Source organism: Neopelma chrysocephalum, unplaced genomic scaffold (genome assembly GCF_003984885.1).
Source record: "Neopelma chrysocephalum unplaced genomic scaffold, ASM398488v2 Primary Assembly neopelma1_25, whole genome shotgun sequence".
In the NCBI taxonomy this organism is placed as follows: domain Eukaryota; kingdom Metazoa; phylum Chordata; class Aves; order Passeriformes; family Pipridae; genus Neopelma; species Neopelma chrysocephalum.
The window spans coordinates 44,990,540-45,011,211 of NW_020897694.1; the positions used below are offsets into that span (position 1 = coordinate 44,990,540).

General features: G+C 36.8%; 1 protein-coding gene across 3 annotated transcripts in view; it reads left to right on the plus strand.

Moving 5' to 3' along the window:
• STS (steroid sulfatase) overlaps positions 1-20,672 on the plus strand; it is a 106,845-nt gene that overhangs the window by 2,908 nt on the left and 83,265 nt on the right. Inside the window, exon 4 of one of the 3 annotated variants that reach the window (XM_027675123.1) lies at positions 8,791-9,360. The exons of 1 other annotated variant lie outside the window; for it this stretch is intronic. The gene's annotated coding sequence lies outside the window, so the exon portion shown is untranslated. Of the gene's footprint in view, positions 1-6,950; positions 7,714-8,790; positions 9,361-20,672 lie in introns of those variants that run through there. One more of the 3 variants, XM_027675126.1, reaches the window with a different exon arrangement.

The window sequence follows — 20,672 nt, forward strand, 5'->3', positions numbered from 1 at the left end:
GAAGGATGAACATGGGTAGCAGAGATATAATTGTGCAAGTAGATTTGAATCCTGCAAAGTCTGAAGAACACAATTAATTTCATGTGCATTTTTAAAATTAATTAAAGTTGCTATCTGGGCATACACCAAAACAGGTGAATAAATCATTCCTGAGTTTTGAATTTTATGGTAATATCTGGTAAATACACATCTGGATATCCAGGGTTTTAAATTTACTGTAAGTTAACTGCCTATAAGTAGCCCTTCATACACCAAACAAGTCTGATTTCTCTTAATATTTCTAATAATATGATAAAATCACTTTGGTTTTATTGTTCTTGCATGTGAGATAAAGTGAAAATATTCAGGTGCATATTCATGGAATTATTAATTATGCAACACAATGTTTTAGGCACAGAGTCCTTTTTTTAACCTCTGTATGTTTGTTTGGGTTTTCTTTGAAGCTAAAAAGTTTTCCACATCAGTGAAATTTATGTGATTAAGTTCTTTTCCTAGAGAGTAAAAGCTTCAGAATATGCTTAAGTGTTTTCTTAGGTAATACAGTTGACTCAATAATTGCAGTTTCCTACAATTTCATATTGTGCTTGAAGCATGGATTCACTTACCTATTTTTTATGCCATTGATAGGATCATCATGCCCTATGTGTTTCATGCAGAAATGACTGACTTTATTTTTCTTGTTCTGCAGGCACCTTGGCAAAGAGGATAAACAGATTGTAATCCGTTTTGGTTTGAATATTAAAAAAGAATCTGAAGACTTGAATAAATCCAGTAATTTAAAAGCTTTCATCATGATTTACATGAGCAGCTGTTAAACCCACTATTAGTAACAAATTATTTGGAATGTCTTAGAGTTAAATGTAAATTAATTCAGGTATCAGCTGAGATTCACAACAGTTGCTATATTTGAGCCTATAAGCCCTCATAAAATTGAGCCCCTATCAGTGCTGGATTTCACAAAACAAGAGCTTTTCACCCTAAGATTATGAATTAGGTGAATTTTATTGTTTCAGTTCATGTTTTTATAGCTGCAAAAGGAAAGATGAGCATATGTCTTTAGGCAATTAAATACTACCATACCCTTGCTGAGCTAAGTCATGTTTTATTGATTACATAAGTCAAAAGGGAGTATATCCTCTTTTAATCAATCATGTGTATTCTTCCAGCCAAGCAAGTAGGGGGAGGAGAGCCATCTGTTTTCTAGATTTTGATATTGACCACCAGTTACAAGTGTGTTAGTTACAAAGGCAAGAAAGATGATGTGTTATGCTTCAGGAGAATAAAGTGAGGAAGATATATGTTCATCATCGATAAATTTAGATGAGGCACTATAAAAAGGTTCTTAAGCAGCAGTGAGGGGTGAAATTCTAGAAAAGCCAAGCAAGCACACAAGAGGGAACAAGGGGGACTATACGATGGTATTTTTAGATGTCAATTGCTGTATTTATTGATAAGATTGTACAACAGAACAGTGTCTGAAGCGGGGAAATGAAGCCTCAATACCATGCTTCAGGGCCTTTTTTGTTTCCATTAAAGTCACAACCATCTTCTCTCTTTATGGGTTGTGATTTAGCTTTTTGACGTAATTTATGATCTTCCAGTAAAAAAGTGGCTGCACACAGGCAAATTGTTCAGGTGATTAGCAATGTTATTGTAATGGAAATCCTGAAGTGCTTAATGGGTGGGTCCTTCTTAGCCTTAAACTATCAGAAAGATTAGGCAAATGAGATTGCATCCCCAGATAAGATGTGTTGTATCCTGCTTTGCTTTTCCTGTGTGATATGGGCTTCCTGTGTGGGATCATTTGCAACTTTCATTTATTTATGTAATTCCCCATTGTCGAAGGAGCCTAAAATATTTGTTAAGCTGTTGGTTTTCTTCCTTGTCTGCATGTGATTTTTTTGGCTATGCTTTTTTCATTTTACTACAGTTTGATTGTTACAGATTATAGGAAAAACTTTGTACTGTCACATGGAATACCCATTCTGTGAACCTTTCTGAGCAAGTCATCTATCACCTGGTTGCCGGCAGTCAAGGTGAAACTGAATGCGGTCACCCTGCCAGTGGTCCCTTTCAGTCCTGTGTTCCTAGGCTCAACCTCTTCAAAGACTGCTGTAATTAGATTTTCAGATGGAAAAGAGAGAAAAGGAGTTGTGATTCTCAGGGTCACAAGGTCTCTAAGCTGCTGATCTGTAATGCTGCTCCAGATTCAGATTTTATATGCATATTCCCCACTCATCATGCAACAAGCTGTAAAGTTAAATCTCCAGAGCTCAGATATTCAGCCTACTCTGTGGCTGCCTGCCCTTAAGTTTGTATCTACCCAGAAGAGATGAGTAGAAATAATTGAACTCGCTGACATGCAGCCCAGAATGTCCACACGATCAGGGTGCAGCCCAGGTACTGCAGGGAGGGAGTTGGGGGCCCAGCTATCGAACAGTGCCACTACTTTTCTTTTGCAGTGATTCTGGTGGTCTGAGTTCCTAGATCTATCTAACCAGAGAAACCATAACATTGAGCTGGTACATACAAAGTAGCAACTCTGATCAGGAAGCAGAAATGATGGGGAGAGTAGTGAGGGCAGTGCCAAGCAGAGTTAGCCAGAGGCTTCTTGACTCCCCGTTGGAGCCGAGTTGTATTAGACCTAAAGGCTATGCCTGACTAGGGGAGTTGGGACTTTTCCTTGGCTGCAGGAGTTAGTGTACCTCCCAACCAAGTCATCATTCCATTTTTGTCTTCCCCCCAAAGCTAATGCCTTGCCCTCCTCCTTACATGCACAGGTAGGCAAACAGGCAGCGGTAGTATACTCCAGAATGTGCTGTTGTGGACAGCCAATGACAAATAGGCTTTTGTGACCACTGGCATGTAGGGCACTGACTAATTTTTGGGTGGGGCAATAGTCCCTTCATTATGTTGTCCACTTAAGTTCAGCTTATGTTCACCTACCTTGATAAATTAGGTTCAGTGTATTGTAACAAAATAGATTAAAAAATGATGTCACTTTATTTCTTCTATTATACTTTCAACAGAAATGTTCTTAGCAGATCAGTAACATATACTTGTATTCATCAAACATTTGTAAAACAAGAAACTCCACTTGTAAATACTGATAAGGTTAGGTATTAGGGATACTAGAAGGAAGCAATGAAGTCTCAGAGCTGTCAAGCCAGTGAGACCCTGACTTTTTTCCCTGAGACAGCTAGCTCCGCTTAATAAGTGTATCTCAAACATTTCACCTTGAGTTCTGTAAGGTGGACAATTGCTTACAGTGAAACTGCAGGTTTGAAAGATTCCGGGATTTCCATTTCATGTACTTACATATAGGTAAGACCATGAGAGACATTCAAGATCTAGATGAATTCTTTGAGATAGAATTGTATATGCCTAAAATATCTGTCCAGACATTGTGCTTAAAATTTTCTGAATCTTTCAGTGAATCTTTTGCTCTGCTACGATATCCTGTGTTCTTTTTTTCTATTTTACAAATTTCATTCATTTATTCTTTTGTCATAAGTTATACTTTCTGAAGCTTTTAGCATTTTGATTGCTCTTCAGCATTTTAGATTTTCTATATCCTTAGAGACGTCCAGCACTTGGGTACATTATTATAGCTGTGGGGTTTATAAGTGACAAATAGAAGGCCATCTTTTGCTATTAGACTGCCTTCTTAGTCCCAGATACAGCAATACCTTTGAATTAACATAAGAATTGAATTACCATCTTTGCAATAGTTTGATTTTTACTGCTGATTACTCAGGTTATTCACCATGTTGTACTAAGACAAAAGCTCAAAACTTCTGTTGCCATTTGTCCAATTTAAAATTTTCTTTTTGGATCACATCTATATGTATGCTCACTAATTAGAGAAGCCGGTATTATACTTCACTGAAAGAGATAAGTGGCAACATCTCTAGCCCATGAAGAGCTTACTACCTCTTCATGCCATTTGAAATATTTTTTTGCATTTTTAAGTATGAAAAACTACTATCTTGCAAGCCTAATGAGGCAGCTATCTGCAAGAAGCTGTGTTACAGGATGAATTGTTGTATCACTGTTTCGGAAATGCTGTATGTGTCATTTAGACCAGTGGCTTCTACAAGCAATAGGGAATGAGTATTATATTAATGACCATATTTGACAGCCCGTGTCCATAATCTGTTTTTCACTGACTTTTCCTTTTTACACCAACAATTATTCTCTCCTCTGGAAAAATTAGACTAATGCAATTTTCCAAAAGCTGTTAACAAGGCTTTTAATATTAAAATGGCTATATATCCTAATGTGCCATCCTGAAACTAACTTTGTGTTGAGGTCATGAAATGAGGTACAGTTAGGGTGTATTCTGGAGTTGCAGAGCATGGAGGAAAGCCTACATGGTTCAGGAAGCATAGAGGTTCACTCAGTATATGGCACTCTTGTCACTGAATTTCTAACAGCGTCTTCTGGGGTGATGTTTGCACTGAAGCTTTCTGAAGTTGGTGGAAATATAGTAAACCCTTGTCCGATTGCAATTTTGTAATATTTGTGTGATTGTTGCTTCTTAAAGGACCTGACAAAAGTGTGGGGACCTGCATATTCATCTGCTTTTTCTGAGTTCATCATATCCAGGAAATATAATAAAATAAATTACCTAGTAGATTCAATGAAATATATTTTTCCTGTTTGTTCAAGCCCATCTTTCTTCAAAAATCCTATTCTGTTTGTGACTCAAGGTAGCTTAGACCAGTATTATTTGATAGTGAGAAACTATGGTTATAGCAACTACAAAACCTGGATCTTTATTCTTACATGGCATAGCCAATATGTTCTTCCAGCTAAACTCTGACATGTAACTCTTAAATAGTTATTCACAACCATGATTACAAAAAACCCACCTAAACCATTAGACTGTGTCGTAGGTTTCCATGTATAAAAGCTGTTGTGACTTCCTCAGAACTGTATAAAGTCCTCTGCAATCCACAGATTTCACAAGTTTATATAATTCCCCTACATCCTTCAAGATAACTACATGGCTACAGAATTTTCAGAGGGAAAATTAACACTGTTTTTTTGGACTAAGCCAAAGAATGAACTTTAAACATCTTTTTTCAGTGAAGATTTGTGGCAGAGTAAATGTCCTCTAGAATCCATAATCCAATTTTTACGAAGTCCCTAGAACAGCAGAACTGTTACCTTTTAATTCTGGATATATGTATCTTTCAAAAATGTCTTCTGAAATTAGCTGTGTTTCTTTGGTTTCACTATGATAAGAGAAGTTAAGAAATACCCTTTGTTCCATTTTAGCTCCGTTACTGTTGTATTTCACTTGAATCCAAGATAAATACAAGTTTGTATTAGCAGATTTATGTGGAAGCATAAGCATTTATATGTGCAACAACATTCAGCCAGTCTAAGGCAGCTGTATCATGTTTTGTTTTACAAAGACACTGTACCATACCTAATAGATGAACATTTAGTCATGTAAGTTGGATCCTAAACTTCTAAAGCTTTGGCAAAGATGTTTTGATGAACTGAAACAAAAGCTCTGCCTCACTGCAGCTCTACCTTTCCACTAGATTCCAATAATTCAATCATGCATCCTTCTACTTCTTTTTCATCCCAAACACTCTTTAAGAAAATAATTTCCTTTACCAATTAAATGAGTTGAACTCTGTTATAGATATGAACATTCATATATAAATACATAGATACTGTCTCCCACTTGGTGACCAGAAGTCCAAAGTATCTTAAAAAGCAATGTTTCTAGCAAATTAAGAAAGAAAAAAAACTCAATGTGTTCATATCCATGTGTAAAAAAGAAACCAAACCCACAAAAACACTTATTGTTCAAAATGGATAATATAATCCATTCAGTAACGTAGATCATTGGAGAATACATTACAGGGTAACATAGTACCCCATTTGCCATAGCTAAATGCAGCCTCCCTGGTAGCATTTTAGTTTTCAGTCCTACTTATGCTTTGAAATAATCAAGTAATTGTCACTTTAGCACCCTTCAATGATTTCTAATCAAACATGGAAAAGAAACCTAAACAGAGAAAACCCCTCTATTCAGTGCTCAGATTTGGATACGAGAGGGGGAGGAAGTTTATTTTTTTCACTCATTAACTCATTGTGATTTTTTGCATACTATTTTAGTTAGAATGAATAGATCTTTCTATGCTGCATTTTGGTTTTCCATATCAAATGCCTTGAATTGTCATGTTAATTAGCACAGACAAGTCTGCTCTTCATTCAGTCCATCATTATTTTCTCATACATACCCTTGTTTTATCCTTACTTTCTTCTAGTTTACATAATCACAAGGTTTTGAGTGAATGCTGCTTAATAATAATTTGTTTTAATAAAATTTATTTTAAGTAGTTATTATTACACATTTAAGAGTTGCAGTGTATATACAAAGGAGATGGTGTTTTGCCGGTAGATGTTGCTTCTCATCTGTTGTATCTCTAGTACTGCTTCCTATGTCCATATAAAGGGTTTTTTTCTTAGTGTCTTCTAAAATATGATTAAAAATATCATTAATCAAGGGGGTTAAAAACTACTTGGTTATTGATTTTAGGGAGACTGACAAGATTTTTTAAAAATTGTCTTTATATTCACTTAATAATAACTTTCAATAACTGCAAGACAGTAGTGCAGTTTTTCAAAGGCTTAAGATAGGGCTAGCATTTTCTATCTGTATTTGAGACAGAGAAAAGCTTGGTAATTTCAAATTCTTTCAAAGTTGTTACAGTACAATGTTATTTTTAAATAGACAGAGGAAAAATGCAGGAGAAGGCTCAGGACAAGCTGTACTGATTTCCTGAACCACAGAAAAATGTAATTTAAACTTTGCATTTAGACAGCTGTTCAAAAACCTTGGTCCAATTTGATTTCTCCCCATCATTGCGAGGGAGTGGAAGAATGGAAAGAATGAAAGAAAAGGAAAATCCCATATTTAGAATGTAAGGCTTGGATTGTGTTAAGTTTCATCAGCATTGATTGTCACATATCTTTCGACATCCATCTTTCTCTTCCTGATCAAATCTCTGTAAAAAATACATAAGCTGGGGTGAGGAGGACAATAGCTATAATATGGTGAACTAGAATGAATGATTTTTTTTCATGTGAGGGTGCTTGGACTTTCTGGGAGCACATACAGTTTCTAAGACAATGCATAGTGAACAAACCAGGACGGGCTATAGTGTATGATATTTATAAAAAGAGAATCTCTAAATATTTCTGTGCCTCTGATGGAAAAGTATGAAAAACGCTGATCTGATTATATTTTACAAGGTGTTTCAGTGCAGTTTTCCTAAAGTTGCTATGTAGATATTCAGCAGGAATGCTTTCATGTGTACAGAAGGCAGAAATGTACCTGGGATTCTGGCACTGCCCTTGTTTTCCAAAAATATCATGCAAAATCACTAACACTGAAAAAGTCTAACAGGAGAATCAGTAACAAACTAAAACAAGCATCTTGGTTAGGCATGTGCGTATAGGCATTATGAAAACATGTTGAGATTGTTTCCTACTAGTGAAGTAATGTCTTATCAAGAAATCATGTGGGTGTTGGATAGTGAGTTGCCTTTTTCAGTGTTGTCCTTCTTCCCCTCCACCCTTCTGTTTCAGTTCACGTGACAGGACTTTGTACTCATTTACTGATAATAAGTGCACAGCCATCTTGTTTGAAAACTAGAATCAGAAACTGAAACAATTCCGTGCTGCAAGGTAAAATGTCCCTTCTGCCCCAAAGTCTGTAATTTATGTATAGTTTAATTGTAAACATTAGGGTAATGTGTATTTGGAGTTCATATTCTTCCACAGCTCAAATTAAAATCTTCATGGCAGGAAATTAGCAATCATAAGAAATAATAACATATTCAGTATTGTCTTTTTCTCATTAACCTAATGCAATGTATTTTTTATAAGAAAGAAAAAAAGGTTGCTAATACCATCTACTCTTGTCTGTGAGATATTATCAACTATAGTGGCAAATTATTTTGTAACCCAATGGACTTTATTATTAGGTATTGCAATGGAGTAGAACATTCCCTGCCTACAACAGGTTAAGAGGAGCATAAGCATTGAATTGTGAAAGCATTTTGAACAAAAAAGAAAGGAGGTTGTTTATAAACCATAAGATTTTCCAGCTGTGCAACTGTTTTTTTCATAGCACTTAAGCTCTAGTTGTTTAAAAAGTAATGTTAAAAGTGTATGTAATTTTGATTATGAAGTCTGTTTCAAGAATCAAATGGAAATGAATTGTTAAATAGTTTTGGAGGGGAGTGGGTAAGTTTGTAAGAAGTAAGCTTGTAGTTTTGAAGTTTGTGTGCAGTATATGTAATCTGACAAAATCCATTCAATTCAAAAGTGGAGGGCTACAAGACTTAACTGTAACTTTCACTGAGTTATTAAATCTAATATTTTCCTTTGTAACCCCATACACATCCAACCTGTAAACTGGGGATAAACACAGCTACTGAGGGGACAGTATCTATAAGAGGAATCACTGAGACAGAGAAGGATGGCAAGGAATAATAGAGAAAGAGAAAAGGTAAGGAAAAAATAATCACTTCTGAATAGGTTATATCTGCCAGGCTTAAACAGAAAAACTGCATTTGGGCAACCATGCTGAGACAAGAAGAAGGAAGATGAAAGAGGAGAAGCCTGTTTAACCAAAACAAGTGTTTGAACAAAATCTGACCACAAATATTGCTTGCTATGCAGTTTTGTAATGGCTCGTTAATAATATGGATTCCATACATCCTGTTTTCTCACAAACATATATTTTGCTTCTGCCCTTAGGGTGCTCTCCAGGTGGATTTTGGTAAGTGCAGACCTGTGTTAAAGCCTGTCAGACCAGCAGCCGAGGCTGCTTTAACATGAGGAGAGCCAGTCGCCAATAGGGAGCAGTGTGTACTGCTGGCAGGTGGAAGAGCCTCTGCTGTGTGGAGGGAAGTCATGGAGGAGACAAACAGAGAGACGCAGCAGCATCCAGAGTAGTGATTAATGCTGGAGTGGCAGTGAGAATAGCAGTACCTGGGCAAGCAGAATTGGAGGAGTCGAGCCACTGCATCCAGAAGGTATTCAGCCTGAGTTTAGATCATGGCACATTAGTATGGGATTCTTCAGTAGGAAGGGATTTGGAATGGGGTAGGGCATGGTTTAATAAAATAAGGATTGGAGAAGAGTTTGTGTGATGGATTTTTGATTCTATGAGCAGAAATTTGGGGATGAAATAAATGAATGACGTAAAATTAGTTGAGAATGAGAGGAGGAAGACAGGACATTGGAGATGGCTTTTTAAGAAGTACTTAACAAGAATTGTGTCTATGGCACTCTGGACTGTGAACACACAAGATTGAACTGCTTCAGGTATGCAATGACAGTGATTTTGGATTTTTTGCATCCTGGAAAAATGTTTTAACTTTGGTGTAAAAATGGCCTCATCTTTTTTTCTACCATGCTAAATAATCAGTTGATCAGCCATACTCATAAGGAGATCTTAGGGTGTAGAGCTCAGACGGATCTGTTTTCCTCTGATATTACTAGCCAGAGTGGTGTTTGTATGATGGTGTAGGCAAACACACTTTCTGCAGGAATCCCTAGTGCTACAAAATTTATTTCATTAGAAGTCTAAGTCAGTAAGGCTACTTTATCTTCTTCCTTTCCTTTTGTTTGTTGTTTGTTGTTTATATTCTGCACTGCTGACAGGACTAACAACTATGATGAAGAAAATTAGAAGCTATTGACATGGATTAGTCATTTACAAAACTTACTCTTAGCATCACATCTCTAATTCATATATTTTTCTAATAGACAACTGGATATGTTGTCTAGTATAGCAATTGTCTAATAATAGCAGTAAAGTATTAGTCCTGGAAAAATGCATTTTTGACTAAGGAATTGATACATTCTTTCTCACTGATGAACAGAATCCATCCCTTAAAAACGTAAGGTTGTGTTTTACCTGAAGGCACAAAGCAAAGGAAAATGTCCATTTTTAAAAGCTTATTTTAAAAGCATTCTGATACAATTGAAAAAGCATGTTATTTGCTTCAGAAATACTTGCAGTGTGCTTCAGTCCAGGCCAAAAGATAAAAAGACCCCTGGAGCTATTATTGAGAAACTTTCAAATGTTAAATGAAAGCTAATGCTGGCATATCACGAGAAAAGGTGTGCCACAAGAAAATGGAAAAATGCCTTTCTTAATACTTTTTATATTTCTTTATGATCTTAAAATGTCATACAAAATAAGGTGAAAATGAAGAGAATTGCTATAGTTTTGAGCTAATGATAATTTTTATTTTGTTGTGGTGGGGTTGGCCTCTTAGCTCCTGTGGACAAAGGAATGGTGTTCTGTTTTAACAGCAAGAATTTACAAGTTTCATTAACTTCCTTTGAAAGTGAGGAGGAAAGACTAGAGAAAAGGTAGGGGAGGAAGGGAGAGAAAGAGCAAGAGTTTTCTACTTACACAGGGCAGAAGGAACCTGAATACCTCTGCCTTAAATTGCTGGTTTTCCTATATTGCTGTAATACAATATATGCATTTCTTCACTGTTTGTTTGGGGTATTTTTATTTTCTGTCAGTCTCTAAAGACCCACATAGCCTCCTCTTGTAGGCAGATATTTTTAGTCGTAGAATGATTTGCTATTTCAGATATCCTTCATTTTAAGACTTTCGTTTTAATTGTTGCCTAATCCTAAGATGTTTAAATTCTATCCCTCAAATATTTTGCCAAGCTAAGTATACTCACAATTGTTTTTTTTTTCTTGATGTGAGAGTCAGTTACTCCTTTCTATGTTTATTGAAATTAATAAAGTATCAAATCCTTGGAACTGCATAAAAAGTTGTTTAATGTATATGTCTTATTTTGTAGGTATATTTGCCCTTTGGCTGGCACATTTTTTTAGCAGACTCTGATCAGTATAGTTTGCAGCCAGGCGGCTATATAGCCACTATGCAGCTCATAGTCCTTCTTTTCCTGATTGAACAAGTGTTCTTTCTAGGATAAATATTTTTCGTGATTTGTATGACCTCCTAACTTCGTGTTCCTTACATATTGTTTTGAAATAATTGTATTTTATTTTAAACCCTTTTGTACTTTTATTGTTTAGTGTATAATGCTAGTGGAGTATCTCTTCATTAAAGCTGGCTAGAAAATTACTTACCATCCTACTTCCCTCCTCCTCCACATTTCTGAAGCTCTTTTACCATCATGTTAGTTGGGGAAAAATGAAAATGATGAATGGATAATTCTATTATCTTCTGATTTTGCATTGGGTCCTAAAAATTGGGTAGTTTGGGGTTAATATTTTAACTCTGTTCAAAATAATACAGCCCAAAAGAACGGTGTAAAAGTAAAGGAGAACAATTTAATTTTTAAATTACTGCTTTTAAAAATTAAAAAAACACTTTTTTTTCCCCTGCTAGAAAGATTTTTGTCAAAAAAATTCCAAATAATTTGTTATGAAACACATTCATGACTATTTGTAGAATGAGGACACACCATTCCCTGAATATTAGTTGTAGGACAAAAGTAACATAAACCAGATTTTCCGGTTTTTGGAACCGGAAGGAGCTTGGTCTTCAATAAGCCACTACACTTGTTTATTTTTAATATCTCTTACCCATGCAAATTAAGAGGAAGGAGAAGCTGCTTGTTTATGTCTTGTGAGCTTCCTGCTTGCAGCAGCACCACCATAAGTCAGTTGGTCTCAAATTGAATTATTTTTTCCTTAAAAAGCTTTACCATTTCTCCCCCTGGTAAAAAGTTCACTTTTAGAATCCAGATGAATTGGATCACAGCAAAGAAACTTTTGGCTACTGGTAATCAATAAAAGTAATTTGCCATTGGATCCATTTATCCTGTTTCATTTTAAACGGGTGGGTTGGCCCTGGCGAACAGCGAAGCACTCACACAGCTGCTCACTCACTCCCTTCCTCCCTTCCCTAGGGAGATAGGGAAGAAAATTGTAGGAACGGGAGTGAGAAAACTCATGGGTTAAAATAAAGACAGGAAAATCACTGTCATGGGCAAAACCACTTCGGGATTTTAACTTAATTTATTGCTAAGTAGCATAAATATTTAATTGGTTGGAGTATTGGGAAACAACAACAAAAAAGGACAAATATTTAATCTTGCAGGAAAAACACATTTCTTCTCACTTTTCCAGGCTCAGCTTCAGATTCCTTTTTGTTGCCTTCCTAGTCTCCACACCTTCTCTCCCGATATCTCCTCCTGCCATGTTACTGCTGCATGTGGGGCACAGTCCCTTTGAGGAAGCACTGGGTGGCACACAAGGATGAAGTCAGTGCTTCGCTGACTTTCCTTCTGTCACTGCTTGTTGCTCCACAGACCACAGTCCCTTTGGGCACATACCTGATCCAGTGTGGAACACCTCCCACTGCTCTGGCCTTCTTGTTCCTTCTTCCTCCTCCTCTCTCTCTGCTCCCCACAGCCTTTCTCTCTGTGTTCCTTGCCCCCAATATTTTTTGCCCTTTCTTAAATGTTTTTCCAGGGTGCCACCGGCTAGGCTGATGGGCTCAGCTGTGGCCTGCAGTGAGTGCATTGCAGAGCTGGCTGATACTGTGTCCAGCACAGAGCAGCCCCTGGTCTCTTCTCACAAAAGCCTCCCCTGGAGTACCACCCTGGCTGCCAAAACATTGACCTACCTGTTCTCCTACCTCTTAAGTGACAAGACAAGCATGTGTATCACTGTTCCGCTATGAGAATGAATGCATTTCCCTTGGTGTGACGGGGATCAGGAGAACACGTGCGATACTTGTGCGTGTGAGTAGTGACATGATCAAAATGTTCACTATCCATGTGAATTGCTGAACAGTACCCATCCAGACTTTTTCTTGTCATGTCTCAGGAAGTGAAGTGGTTTTAGTTCTGTAACAAGAACCTCATGAAAGAAGTAACAGAATCTAGCAATGAGTGGCCAGTCACAGGCTGGTTTAATTGCCTTGTGTGGGCAGCCCATATACAGAGTAGGCAGGGAGTGTGAACAACAGTCAGGCTGAGCTCACAGTCTGTTGGCTGGTCACCTCTGAAAAGAGCTCCCTTGAAATATCGTCCCACTTGAGTAACACTAGGGATTGTAATTTCTATTCTGTCAGAACAATGTCAGAGATAAAGTTTATTTCTCTGATCAAACTTGTGATTGTAACCTAAAAACATGTTGGCTATAGCTGACTCCAAGCAGAGTATTACCCATATTCCTATAAAATAATCCTTGCTGTTGGATATAATTACTCTTATCTCTTTTGCTTTAGAGTAATGAAAGAATAAAATATGTAAGATGGAATATTCATCAGATTGCTGTGTAGCCTGGAAAAGAAAAATACTTAAATGCATCTCTTGGAGGAAAATTTTCCAACTAAAACTCACAAAGAATTGTCCCTGGTTCTCAGATTTCAGTGGAATTACTCACAGAGTAAGAAACTATTACACCAGAAAGATTAGTAATCTTTCATACTAATTGAAAAATATCATGTTTGTTTATTACACAAAGGATTTTTTTCATATTTTATGCTGAGCGCATGCAGGCAACCCACCATCAGGGTGGAATTTATTTCATGTTACCTTATTCCTTTTATATAAATCTAGTCTAAACCAGCTGTTTAGGCTTTCTATTCCATGGAAAAAGGTCATGGGCATCACTTCAAAATTTCATCATACCAATCTTAAGAAGAAATGAATCATCCTTCTAAGATGCCTGTCTCTTCCTAATAATTAGAGGGGAAGCCTAGATAATTAGCTCAAACTAAATGCCTAACTTAGAGATGAATAAATTCACGTGGATTAGTTTGCACCTTGAGTACCTATTTGCTCTGGGCCATCTAGGCACTTAACTTCTGCATGACTAAAATCAATAGTTGCTAAATGAAGCCTTTTCTTAATTTTTCTATCTGGTACAATCAGCTGTATTGAGAGCCCTTAAGTGTTATCATAAAACAAATATAAATAACAATAGAAGTAATATGAAAATAATGATTCCACTCTTTGAGAACAAATTAATTCAAATGCCATTTCTCTTTACTTTAAATGAAACATCATTTTGGAAATAGCATAACATGCTGGGTCATTTTATTGATGTACTACTTGCTTGCTTTATGTCACAAAGAAAAATTAAGTGGCTGTTTCTCTGCAATTTCCTCTGGTAAACCACTCTGACTACAAAAGTGATTGTAGGTAGAGGAATATGATGTTATAAAATCCAAAGCTTTGTTCTTGACAGACTCCAGAGGAAGCTAATGAGTAACCTGAGAGAGAGGCAGGTTTTGGTGGGGTTTTTTTCTTGGGTTTTTTTTCTGTTAGATTTCATGTTTTCCCCTGATAGGCATTTGAAGACTACCATTTCAGTGAAAATGGTTTAAAAACTGCTTTCAAATTGCAGGAAAATAAAATTCAGTGTAAACAGTCAGTTATTTGTGTTACTGGCCATACAAAGACTTACAAAAGGACTTAGATACCAACCTTCAGATATGTGCACTATCCCTGTGAAGGCAGTGTACTGGTGGAGTGTAGTGTCTCATTCCAATACGACGTGTAATTAAATTTTTTTCTTTTTCAAACACTTTTTTGAAATACTACTTAGAATATGAATGGAAACTCAGAAGAAACTGGTTTGGCTGTAGTTAGGCAAAGGTGAAAAGTCTGTACCCAGTTAATGATATGAAGCTGTGTTTTGTATCTTGGTGCAATTCAAATGGATGTAACCAAACTCTTTTGCTAATTCCATGTGTAAGACTCACAATCATGCAGAGCTGTACAGTCTTTATCTTCTTGCATATCATAAACACAGAAGTACAAAGTTCTAGGCACTTAAATTCTTCTTCCTCATGTCCATTTGATACTCTTCAAAAAGATAGTGTCAAAAATAGTGATTTCACACATCATCTGGGTATGTTAGAAAAACCCTGACTCAACATCTTTCAAAACTTAAGCCAGATATCATGGCTGAGTTTCGCTAAACCCTCAAAGTATGTCAGCGTCATATTGCATTGATTAATGCAGCATTATAAAGTTCTTATTCTAGTGGGCATACATAAAAATAGGTACTTCATAATTTTGTGTGTCAACAGCTTTGCGCATGTCAGTAAGCATCATGTAATATTTACTGAAGCTAATACAAATTTCAGAAACAAAACTTTCTCATCTCTCATCTTTTTGTTCCGTCAACATGTAGTGGTGATTTTTCATATCATTTAAGCTAAGCACAAAATGTATGCAGAGAGGTACAGACCTCAAGTCCTTGTGAAATGGTGAACTGTACAGACAGAGTGGACTTGCATCCTTCATACATAGTCCCACATTTTACTGAATCTGAAAGATTTCTTTTAATTGTTTAGAATACTGTTTAGACATCTGGTCTCCAGGAAGTGACATGGGACAGTCGCTAGTAGTTAGTTACTCATGATAGGCTTTTTTTTTTCAATTGGAAAGATTTTTCCTTCTCAGGATGGTGCATAACTGGCAAATAGGCTGACAACTTGTGCTACCTCGAGGATCTGTTATTACGTTGCTGACCAGGGCCCATAATCAAAATCAACTTTTTAATGAGCGTTTGGATAACAGGAGGAATATTGTGAAACAGTAACCAGGGAAAAGAGTATATTCTCTAGTATCTGTATCTAATTATACAGGGGTTTTATTACAAATAAAATAATGACATTATATCACAAAAGATTATATTTTGTTCTACTCAGGTTATAATTTGCTACCAGAAATAATATTTATTATTTATTAATACTGCCATTAAGGTCTGTAATTTATTTGAGGTAAAACTAGAAAATTCTTGAGAGACCATTTTAAAAGACAACTAAACTGAACTTAGATCTGATAGAGGCTCTGTGGTTTCATGTCTATTTGATTCAGACCCAGTAATTAATAAGCTTGAACATGAAACATGATTATTTGTTCTGATGTTTATCCCAGCTCATGTTACATGAAATTTCTGTCTTACAATGAGACAACTTTTAATAAATTGAATACAGATTTTCATTTATGTACATAGTTACCTAAATATGCATACTGAAATCTAATTGAAAAATTCAGAAAAGCAGTTATATGACATCAAAGATGTAACAGATGTTACTGGCTTGTAAGAGAGGAATTAATTGAGAGATATGAGCCATTATTAAGCTGATACCAGAAAATTATTAATAGTATATAATATTACTTTACCATTTCTTAAATTTAAAAACTTACTTTTTTTTTCTCATTAAGCTGAGAAATTTTCTCTTTGCAGAATCTTATGGAGACCAGAGTTGTCTTTAGTTTGTTTACAGTGATTTTTATGACTTACAGAAATTTTTTGAGTTCTAGCATTCAATTAAGTAAGGTACTTTTTTTTTTTTTTGCATAGTGCTTAAGGATAGCACAGCATTTTTTAATGAGGTCAATATCTTTAAATGTTGCTTATTTCATCAGAAAATACTATACCTTCAAGGATAAAGTATATTAAGCATTTTCTCAAAGGGCTCTGTTACATTAAAAGAGTAGTTTAGAGATAAATTGCTTAATCAAACTTAATAAAAATGCTGAGATGATTCAGTTGGGAAGAGATGTTTGAAAGAGTTTCATATAGTTGTTCTTGTAAGAGATGCATTTACCTGTAGTAAACGGGATAAAGACTATCTAGCATACAGCTGTTCCTGTCCTATTGGGTCAACATGTCATGCAACGGGTGAGCAATTGGCTGATGGATCAGGTGCAAAGCATTATAGTAAATGGGGTAACATCAGACTGGTGACCTGTCAGTAGTGGGTTTCTACAGGGTTCCATCTTAGGCCATGTACTCTTCAACATCTTCATGAACAATGTAGAACTTGAAAGTATACCAAGTAAGTTTGCCAATGATGCTAAATTGGCTGGAGCTGTTGACTCCCTCAAGGGCAGAGAGGCCCTGCAGAGAGACTTAGAAAAATTAGAGAGATGGGCAATTACCAGTCATATGAACTTTAACAAGGGCAAGTGCCAGATTCTGTACCTGGGGTGGGGTAACCCTGGTTGTGTGTATAGACTAGGAAACGAGAGGCTGGAGAACAGTGCTGTGGAAAGCGATCTGGGGGTCCTGGTTGATGGCAAGTTGAATATGAGTCAGCAGTGCCCTGACAGCCAGGACGGCCAACCATGTCCTGGGGGGCATCAGGCAAAGCGTCACCAGCCAGTCTAGAGAGGAGATTGTTCTGTTCTGCTCTGCACTGGTGAGGCCTCACCTTGGATATTGTGTGCAGTTTTGGGCACTGCAATATAAGACAGATATTAAGCCATTAGAGAGTGTCCAGAGGAGGGCAACGAAGATGGTGAAGGGCCTTGAGGGGAAGCCGTATGAGGAGCAGCTGAGGTCATTTGGTCTGTTCAGCCTGGAGAAGAGGAGACTGAGGGGAGACCTCGTCACAGTCTACAACTTCCTTGTGAGGGGAAGAGGAGGGGCGGGCACTGATCTCTTCTTTGTGGTGACCAGTGACAGGACCCAAGTGAATGGCCTGAAGTCGTTTCAGGGAAGGTTTAGGTTGGATATTAGGAAGAGGTTCTTCACCCAGAGGGTGGTTGGGCACTGGAACAGGTTCCTCAGGGAAGTGGTCACAGCACCAAACTTGACAGAGTTCAAGAAGTGTTTGGACAATACTCTTAGGTACATGGTGTGATTCTTGGGACTGTCCTGTGCAGGGCCAGGAGTTGGACTTGGTTAATCCTTGGGTGTCCCTTCCAACCCAGGGTATTCTGTGATTATATGATAGCCATGTCTTGAGTCAGTTATCTTGATGTGGAAAAAAGTCCCAACCAAACAAATATCAAGAAATAGTGGATTATATCTGTGTTTTTATTTTCATCCATTTACTCTTACACATTTATACTTTGGTTTTTAATACAAATAGAAAATATGTATTAGAATCACAAAAACGTAATTTTAAGATATGTAGAAAAAGTAACGTGTGTTTTCCCCACGTACATGTATATATGTGCATATTGACTCATGTATATGTATGTACTCATGTCTATAAGTTCATATACAGTGCTTAAAGTATTGTAGGTTGAAATAGGGTGTGTGAAATACAAATTTTTATATGGCTCTTGTTGTAGGAGATTAAGCACCTTTTAAACCAATTTAACTTAGCAGCCAGCTTGAAAAGAAAGATGCTACTTTTAGTTCTATTATATTGCAGGGAAAGTGAAGCAAAGGTTAAAAATGGCACTTATGCATCCTGCATGCAAAAAAAAAAGGAAAAATGTTGCCACATGAATGTAAAACACAAGCCTTCAAAGCTGATGCCTCCTACAGGAACATCTAAAGAGTGTCATGGAAGTAAAAAAAAAAAATCAAATTCGTTCAATGCAAAAAACCAAACCAAAACAAAAGTTAATTGATTCAAAATAGACTGTAGCAAATCCATGAAGATTAAAAGATCCATGGAGAGGTATACAGTACAATGCTGTCCTGTCAAAAATACCTTTAATGTTAACTGCCAGAAGCTAGAAGGGTGTGCTAGTGAAATAATTAATTTGCCAAGTTTTTTTTCATTCTTTCCTTAAGCATTTGAATTGTCTGTGGACAGAGAGGAAACACAAGGTTAAGTGGAAGCTTCATCTGATGTGGTGTCATCATTTTCATGTTAGGTCTGCACATGCCTGTCTCTTCACCAGTACAAACCCTGGTGTGGCACAGATGGCCCTCAGCATTCTCAGAGCTTCATTCTTCTCATGTCATTCCCTTTTTGCTCCTTTGAGTTTCTTTGCTGTTGTCTGTTCCACTCAATTTCATCCATCTAATTTTTCTTACTTTCCCTGCACATCCTTTCAAGACACATGAATATCTGCTGCAGAGAGAGTACACCAGAGAAATCATAGTTGTTAGGATTATTTTCTTTTTCCTGTTTCCTTGTTGATTTCACTTCAGGGACATGATATCAGTTGAAGGCAAGTAGCTCAGTGTGTGAGAGTTTACAGCATCTTCAGAGTGGAGGAGTATCAGAGACAACTTTTAATAACATTATTTTTGGGTGATTTGCAAAATAAGAAATGGAGATGATAAATGAGGCTACCTTCTGCAGGTCCTGCGAACATCCATGCAAGTCTATATATAACGTCACTAACATATATATGTCCCCTTTTTCAACATCCCCATTGCCACTGGCCTCTGAGACCTTTGCAGTCTGAACAGTGGAGTAGGAACATGAGATCTAGCAGTAGGTTGTTCCTGTCCTATTGGATCAAGATTTTAGTTGTTCTCTTGCAACGCCTGGGAAGCAAGTCACTCTTGTTTATCCTTAAGGTGCATCTACAGTGCAGATTAAAAGTCTGTGACGTGGCAGGCATTACACAGCTTCATTAGTGCAGTTATTTGATGAAAGGGTAGTTAGATGCATCCCACCCAACAAAAATGCATTTAGGGTTTTAGTATCAAAGTTTGTGTATGTATTTCAGTGTCTGAAATGAAGTAGATTGCTTCCCATGGGGTAAAACATCATCTGTTGCTGCAGTGACAAGATGTTGCCAGCTGAAGTCTAAACCAGAACTGTTCTTACCAAAGTGAGGTGAATGAGTTATAAAGTATACCTTAAGCAATAAAATAAAATAGCTAATATACTTACTACTGTTTTATCTGTATGTGAAGAACCACTAAAAGAGTTAAAATCCTCTTCGCACCTATACTTTCTGACAGAATGCCAATAATGAAGGTTGGGAATCAGAAGTCCCAGTCTGTGTTGGTTGATCCCCACTATTTTGATCTCTTCTCACTTATGTTAGTCCCAAGTCTTATCTTCCCAAGCTCTTTCCACTAAGTTTTCTTCATTGACCTTAATCATAACTCCTCAGATCTTTCATCCCAAATGCTTCCAGTTCTCTCACCTCTTTTCCTCAGTTTTGTTTTTCTATTCACTGTGATACTATTCATTTCAGTTTCTTTATTCTTCTCCCATTTCTCCTTATTTCAGGCTGAAATTCTCATTTCAGCTGGGTCTCAACTTCCATTCTTGCTATTCAAGTCACTGTGAGCTCTTCTAGTTCAGACTACTTTGTCTTCTCTACAAATACTTTTACCCACCTCACTGATTTATGAATCTGTCTCCCTTTATGTCTAGTCTTTTTGTACTAGCTCTTTCAGTTCTGGCTTCTTTATCTTCTCTCCAGTTACTTTTATCTACCATAACTCATTGATTTACAAGATTTTTTTCTTGACCTGCTGTCCCCATTCTCTCTGGAAATTCTTGTTTCTAGTTCCTTTTTCTACTCTTTCACTTTCAAATTTCTACCTCAGTCCTAGTTTCTTCCACTTTATTTCTTGTCCCAGCATAATCCTGAGTACAGGTGTGACTCATGCCTCATCTGCATTTGAAAAAGGCTGCCTACATCCAGAAAAGATGGGAGTATTAGCAGACACAAAAGAGAGAGAGAAACAGAGTTTGTTCTTTTTGATGTGTATATCTGACATGGTCCATTACAGCCTACAGGAACTCAGTTTCAGACAGGGCATAGTCAATGAAGTTTAAAACAGCGATATGACAAGTCCCTCTTTAGGTAAAGTAGCATTCATAGCATGCACATCTGCAAATAGTCTGCTTTTATCATAAAAGCATATAATGGTATGTTATGTAAATGTACTGTGTACAATACATTCTTCTTCCCGTTTTAGGTTGGATATAGCATGACCATTGTTTAGAAACCATTGTG